General features: G+C 32.1%; 1 protein-coding gene across 2 annotated transcripts in view; it reads left to right on the top strand.

The window, feature by feature from the left end:
* Window positions 1-689: 689 nt before the first annotated feature.
* LOC129944510 (carbonic anhydrase 2) overlaps window positions 690-8,012 on the top strand; it is a 94,788-nt gene continuing 87,465 nt past the window's right edge. The window contains exon 1 of one of the 2 annotated variants that reach the window (XM_056053984.1): window positions 690-835. The gene's annotated coding sequence lies outside the window, so the exon portion shown is untranslated. The remainder of the gene's footprint in view (window positions 836-8,012) is intronic. The other variant, XM_056053983.1, reaches the window with a different exon arrangement.

The raw sequence follows: 8,012 nt of genomic DNA, 5'->3' as shown, positions 1-8,012 counted from the left end.
AATTCGATTAGTAGTCAATATCTAGTAATTCAGTTGATATTTTCTTTAAATAATAATCCAATAAATTGAAACTATCAAAATTGTTGAGCATGAAAACATTCAAAACTTTGTATTTTCTTTCAACTTTGCTTTCTAAAAATCCAGAAAAGTTCTTCGTTTATTTTTGAAATACAATTTTTGTGAAAAGCAATCTACAAGAAATAACAACTGCAATCAAAATATACTTACAGAATTATACGAGTCTTTTTGTGTAGATAACAGAATACATAACATACAAACGTATGTGAAACATTAATTTCAGGACATTTTGCTTAATTTTGACAGATAGTGGATATATACAGTAGGGAACTTCTTAGAGCTTAAATGATTGGCAACACATTAAGGAGAATTTTGTTTTCTCGACGAATGAATTTACAAACTATGGTTATACAAAAAAATTGCTCCCAATAATTATGTCTATTTCATTGCTTTTACGAGTCAGAAGTAGGGTTTAAATGTTCGAATCTCAACCAAACACATCCCTATTAATTTCACTGCGTTCAGCCCCTAAAACTTTACCTTCGATAATGTTATCGCCTCCATGCACATCTCTAAATCGAATTCAACCATTTACGAATTTACGAACATATCCCGCCGCACACACTCATCCGTATTCAAGTCAAATTCGAAAAGTCGACTCGGCCAGTCGAGACATCTCTGTTCTCCGTGTCTGAAAGTGTAAATAAATCTCAAAGTCATTCTGCAAGAATAAATTAGCTGATTACTTAAATTTTCGCTTTGAATTCTACGTGCTATACAATTAAATTCGAATTAAGTTGAAATTCCAAATCAACAGGTAAGTCGTGTAAAATCTAATTACCAATTAAAATCGATGAAATTTAACGAAAATCCCCACCCAAACGGTGTCATAAGGTAAACCTCTTCGTCTTCATAGCTTTTGCCTTTTTGCTGATTTTATCTTATATTTTTTTTCCACATATTTTCTTTTTTCTGCGCTACCCGGTTATGTCAAGTGATTCAAGTGAAATTTACCTGTTCTTGGCAGCAATAAGCATTGACCGAATGGAATCAAAAACTCCATTGAGCTTTTTGTTGGAAGAAAAGAAGAGAACGAACTGAAAAAATCAACTAAAAAACGCTGATTGATCAAAGATTTTTGTTTCTGTTTACAACGACTATGAGACTGTAGTCAATGTAAACAAGCTGTAAACTTTCCTTCACTGCGCTGTATTCTGTCTGCACTCTGCTGTCAGAGTCAGTGTCAGGCCAGGCCAGGCTGTTTCTGCTCTGCCAGGTTCTACGATACGATAACGATTGCAATTAAGCTCTAATTGTTGTCACAATCACAACCCAAAATTTAATTGCCTGCGGCTGCGGTTATAAAAAAGTTTCGTATCTAGCAAAAGCAACAAATTAATGAAACCACCTTACCTACATTTTATTTAATTTTTTATTTGTATTTTTCCACTCTATGTGAATTGAAAAATAAAACAAAATTGATGTTGATGTTGACTATGGTCGGTCGACGGTCATGCGTCATTCCTCATTGATCAGAAACATTTAAGTCGCTTATGTTACGCTGATTCGCTTAATTTTGCAATACAAAGGTCACGAGACTTGTGTCTAATAAAAAAGTTCGTAGTTAATGGCAGAGTTAGTTAAATTAGAACGACGAGCGAGCTGAGGAAGTGTACATTGTAGAGTGTACACGGCACGAAGATGTGGATGTCGTTTTCTTTATCAAAGTTTAAACAGTTGTATCAGGTTTATTAATTGATACTGCCGATTAGCGATGTACCTACACCACACAGTGGACCAACAAGTCACAAAAAGTAGACTAAAATAAGCAAACAAAAGAAATTCGAATGAAGGTTTTATTAACTTCCCATTGGAAGTTATTGTAATTGGTCCGATTTGTCAAATTGAAAATTTTGACATTTCTCGACGTTTCAAGGTCCCTAGAGTCGAAATAAAAGATAATAAAGCCGAAAGATCCAGAAAGGTTTTTGACATCTGATAAAATTTTGGGAAAAATCAAATTGACAGTTTTTTTTTTATAAAAAATAAAAATCTAAAAAAAACATTACTCAAAGTTGGTAAAAATTGAATATCGATTCAAATATCTTTTCAAAAACTTGAAATTTAGGCTTCAAACTTATTTTATTTCACAGAAAATGTTGTTTTCGATATGCTGTAATTTGTATATAAAAATCCAACAGTCCGTTTTTTCTTAAAAAATACAAAAAATAGTACGCAAATTTGGTAAAAATTGATACCTACGAGTACTATAGACAAACTTTTAGGCAAGACATCCCAGCCTCTTTTTATTATTATTATTATTATTATCTTTATTTTTTTATTTCAACACTTTACAAACATAAAACTAAAGATTACAAGCATGGCTCATGGGCCGTCTGCCGGTATATTTTTCTAAAGTAAATATTTTGTGAGAGAAAGCACAAAAATTTGGTTTTATTAAGAAAATAGCAATTGAAAAAAGAAAAAGAATAATGCCAGAGGGAAGAAAAAAATACCGGCATCTAAAACACACTGATAGGACCCTCTTTTGCAAATTGTTGGCCGACCTTTGCATTACCCTCAATATATAATCAGCGTAGACTTGGTTCCCATAACACAAACAGATTTTGATAGTTGCTTCAAACACTTTGAACTTAGACGTAGGATCAACAAGTTTGTAAAGTTTGACCACATACAATTTATTGCAGTTTTTGCAACTCTCACCTTATCTTTTATGTGGACAACAAAATTCAGGTTATGAGTTAATGTGTAGCCTAAATATTTAAATTCTTTCACCACTACTAAGTTGGAATCATTGAGGGTCTGGTTGCGGTCGGTTCTAATGCTATGATGTTGGGACCTAAGGACCATAATCTTCGACTTTAAAGTGTCGAGTATGAGCAGCTGCTCATAGATTCGAATAAATTTTGTCGATAGCCCGATAGCTGCAAGTTTAAATAGTAGAGATCTTCTGTTAATGGTGTCAAATGCTGATTTAAAGTCAACGAAAAAAGAGTAAAGATTTATTTTTTTCTCTAAGTAACGCCTAGCAACACGCGTGAGAGTGAAAATTTGGTCGATTGTCGAAAGATTAGCTGGAAAGCCCGCCTGAAAGCAACTTATTAACTTCCCATAGGAAGTTATTGTAATGGGTCCGATTTGTCAAATTGAAAATTTTGACATTTCTCGACGTTTCAAGGTCCCTAGAGTCGAAATAAAAGATTTTTAGAAAGATGTCTGTGCGTGCGTGTGTACGTACTTTCGTACGTCCGTACGTCCGTACGTTCGCGACGTTTTTTTCGTCGTCCATAGCTTAAGAACCAGAAGAGATATCGACTTCAAATAAATTTTATTATACAGATAATAAGGCAGAAAGATGCAGAAAGGGCTCTCAACAAAATTGCGTGGGTGGTTTTTTTACCATAGCAGTTTAAAAAAAAGGTGAACATTTTGGTTAACCCTAAATATCTTACGAACCAAAAACGCTAGAGACTTGAATTTAATTTTATATAATAAACTGTAACGTGATCTCAAAGAAATATATTTTTTGAAAAAAATCTATCTAACGGTTTTTTTTCTAAATCAAAAAAACTGAACAAAAAAAATTTGTCACCTCCAAAATTTAACGACTAACATATGATTTCATCTCCAAAACAATTTCGAGCAACGGAGAATAATGTTTTTGAAATCTGATAAAATTTTGAGAAAAACCGAATTGGCAGTTTTTTTTATAAAAAATAAAAACCTAAAAAAAAATTTATAAAAATTGGTAAAAATTGATTTTCGACTTAAATATCTTTTCAAAACTTTGAGATATTGGCTTTAATTTACTTTTATCTTTGAAAAAATATTGTTGTCAATATTCAGTAAAATTTTGAACAAAATCGAATTGACAATTTTTTTATGAAAAAATTAAAAACCGAACAAAAATTAACAAAAGTTGGTAAAAATTGAATATGGATTCAAATATCTTTTCAAAAACTTGAAAGTTAGACTTCAAACTTATTTTATCTTATTAGAAATATTGTTTTAAGCATTCTGAAAGATGTTGAGAAAAATCGAATTGACAGTTTTTTTACAAAAAATAAAAACCTTAAAAAAAAAATTATAAAAGTTCGTAAAAAATGATTTTCGACTCAAATATCTTTTCAAAACTTTTAGATATTGGCTTTTAACTACTTTTATCTTTCAAAAAATATTGTTGTTAACATTTAGTAAAATTTTGAAAAAAATCGAACTGATAGTTTTTGTACAAAAAATTAAATACCTAAAAAAAAAATTAACAAAAGTTGGTAAAAATTGATTTTCGACTCAAATATCTTTTCAAAACTATAAAATATTGGCTTCAAACTAATTTTATTTTACAGAAAATATTGTTTTCGATATTCAGTGATTTTATATAAAAATCCAACAGTCCGTTTTTCATAAAAAATAAAATCTATAAAAAATAGTACTCAAATTTGGTAAAATTGATACTAGTACATATAGACAAACTTTTAAGCAAGACAAATCGACAGACGGGATGGGAAGTTATCAGTGTGGGTCGCATCCCAGCCTCTTTTTTTGTTTTTTTTTTTTGTGAATAATTTCCTTAGAGAACTAAGCACAGAGATGCCTCTATAGTTTTCAGGTAAAATAGGGTCACCTTTTTTAAAAATTGAAGAGATAGATGAGGACTGGAAAATTCCTGGAAACTGCTCCTACTCAAACATTTTGTTGAAGAGTACTAAAATAAATTTTAAAAACTGCAAGGTGGCGTTTTTGTAGAATTCAGCTGGTATGCCGTCCAGCCCTGCAGCCTTGTTGTTCTTCATTTTTTTTAGCGCAACAACCAGTTATAACATTGAGAATGGAGCGTCTTATTCTTCAATATATGTAAAAGGCAGTGCAAAGCTTATAGACTTCTGGCATGGATCAGCTATGAAAAGTTGATCAAAGTGCAATGCCAGTGATGGGATTCAATGGGATTTATTATTACGGTCACTCAAAATGCTCACATCGGCCCAGAAAGCTTTAGAGTCATGACTACCAATCAAATTTGATGCAGTTTTTTTTTAATCTTTATAAGCGTTGTTATAATGTAGATATAATTTCGTATAAAACACTTCATTTGAGTCTCTAAAGAGTTTTAAGAACTTAAACGATCTGTCTCTACTTTTTCTGCATTCGTTGTCATACCAGCTAGATTTAAAAATGATTCTATTAATATTTGAATAGCTGACCGAAGACAGTCTTATAGTTTAAAAAACAAAATTTGTAGCTACATCTATTGTGGACGTTATTTGATTTAGCAAATTAGCTGAATACTGATTTAAATTTCTTTTGTAAAGTTCACATTTTTTTTGTTCCAACGAAGCCTTGCATTAAAATTTTCTTCGCGAGTTCTAATAAAACTTTCTTGGGGTTTAAACTCACAGGAGACATAGATAGGAAGGTGCATTGAGTAGTTGGCAGGCAATACTAAAAAATCTTTAACGATATTCAGCCATTCACCTTTTACAAGGCAGTAGTCAATGACAGAGCAATGAAGGTGCAGAGCTAAAAAACATATTTTCCATTCATAAAAGTCAATTTTTTTACGCAGTCTTTTAAAACGTAGATTTAAAATAGTTAATTGCTTTGTTGATAGTAATGTCGTTTTTATTTGGTAATTCGAGAACTGGACTGCAATTTTTGGAGGGTGTAACTTAGAAATAAAATTAAGTCGAATTTACTCGACAGTTGTTATTTTTGGTAAAAACTTAAAAAACTTACTTCTTAAAAGACACAGTAGTGCTTAGCCAAGTTCTTAGGCATTACTCTCTTCTTCCAGAAACAAACTCAGCCGTTTTTTGAACAATAAAATTCATAGCACAAATGTTTCCTAAGTTGCCACACTTAAAAATAATCTGAAAAACATTTTCCAACATTACAATTATGAAATTACGCATTTAGGTAGTTTATGTGATGGCAAATAAAGAAAGGCAGACAAAATTTGTGATTCTCGATTTAAAGGGTGTGGTATCTACCCACTTTCTCATACAAGTTATAAATTTGGATAACCTCTTCAAAGTATTAGAATAATGAAAATAAATACAAAATAAAAATTGTGCACTCAATGGGCGTAATAACCACCCACTTTAATGTTTTTGTTTTCCTTTATATGGAATTATTCTGACAAAAATTGAAGAACTGATAAGCACTCAAAGGGTGTCTTTTCCTCCCACTTTTTATATATTTGCTATCATTTACATACAGTCAATCAAACTCATATTCGTACATTAGCTAACAACCTAATTTTTTTCGGATTTGTCAAGAACCACTCATGATCATAATTTTATTTATTTCTTATATTAAAGATCTGAATACCATCTATTGTATACCACAAGAAAACACCATATTTCAACAAAGAACACAAACTATAAAAATCAAATAACAAGTAACAATTTCACATTCGTAAATTTCACTAAGCGCAGTAAAAAACAAAAATATAAGCAATTTTTAATATTTTGTAGCATAACCCTTATTCTTAATAACATGCTTGAGACGATTAGACATGGACTAGACAAGTTTTTTCGTTAGATATTTTGCCCACACTTGCAGAATCTGCTCTTTAAGCTCTCTTGTATTCTTATGGTCAGTTTCTTCAGTTAGTGGTCCAAATGGTCCCATACATTTTCGATAGGGTTAATATCTGGTGATTGGGTGGAGTTTTCATGACCTTAGGGACAATTATAAAGCAGCCATAACTTGATATTATGTTCCTTATGTTTTGGATCATTGTCCTGGTAAAAGGTGAACTGATTTTGCAGACCCAATTTACGTGCATTTTCACCCAAATTTAGCTTTGAAATCTCTATATATTTCATGTGGTCCATAATTCCTTCAATTACATGTAATTATTCTACCCCAGCCGCAGAAAAACGTCCCAAATCATCACTGATCCGCCCCCATGCTTGACAGTTGCGATAGTATTTTCCAGAAGTAGCTCCGTATTGGGTTTCCCCCAAACCACTTGTCTTCCATCTGAGCCAGATATATTGAACTTTGAATCATCGGTAAAAATTACGCTTTTCCAATAGTCGAAATCCTTTGATTGGTGCTCTTTTGCGAAATTTAACCGTTTCAACCTGTTCACAGAACTTATGAAAGGTTTTTTTTCTGGCAACTCTACCGTTATAACCTTAATCGCGAATGCAGTTTCTCAACGTCTCGGTAGAAAACTGTTGTTAAGTTTCTGTCGAAACTTTTCAGCAAGTTTTGGTGCACTTATCCGGGAATTTTTCTTGATTTCGCGCATGATAAGGCGTTGAAAATTTCGCATGTGGTGTTTCTTGGCATATTTTTGATTCGATTTTCCGAACGATATATTTTTATGATTGATTCGATAGTTGATCTTGATCTGCCAACAATGTCGGATACTTCTTTTAACGATTTACCATCATTATGGTACTTTATTATCATTTTCCTCAGTTCAACCGATGTTTCGCACTGTTTTCTCCCCATTTTTTTTAAATGTTTACTTTAAACATTAAACATTGTTGAGAGTTGTAAGTCACTAGGCCCTGGTTCACAACGGACTGTTGCGCCACCCCATTTGATTTTGATTACATTTTATATATGTATATATTATTATTTTGTAATTATGAATTTATAAGAAATAAAAAATTATATCTATCTATCTATCTAAAAATAAAAATAAATAAGGTGGTGAAATAGTCCGTAGAGAACTAGAGCCTAGTGACTTACAACTCTCAACCATTCCGGTGTGCGAGTCATTTCTTGCATGGAAGGGACTTACAGTTTTATGACGAATACGGACGGCTAATTTGAGAAAGCACTTTTTATGACAAGAATTACTCTTGGTGAACTCGTCAACTCCTTACAAGATGCAGTACTCGTGGAAAAAGCTTTTTGATGGCACGGACAAGAATTAAACCCAAGACCTTTGGCATACCACCGTAACGCCACGGAAACTCTCGAAATTAAAAGAAAAGAACAAATTCTGCGTTATT

This window comes from Eupeodes corollae, chromosome 2 (genome assembly GCF_945859685.1).
Source record: "Eupeodes corollae chromosome 2, idEupCoro1.1, whole genome shotgun sequence".
NCBI lineage: Eukaryota > Metazoa > Arthropoda > Insecta > Diptera > Syrphidae > Eupeodes > Eupeodes corollae.
This window is presented reverse-complemented; position numbering and strand designations above follow the sequence as displayed.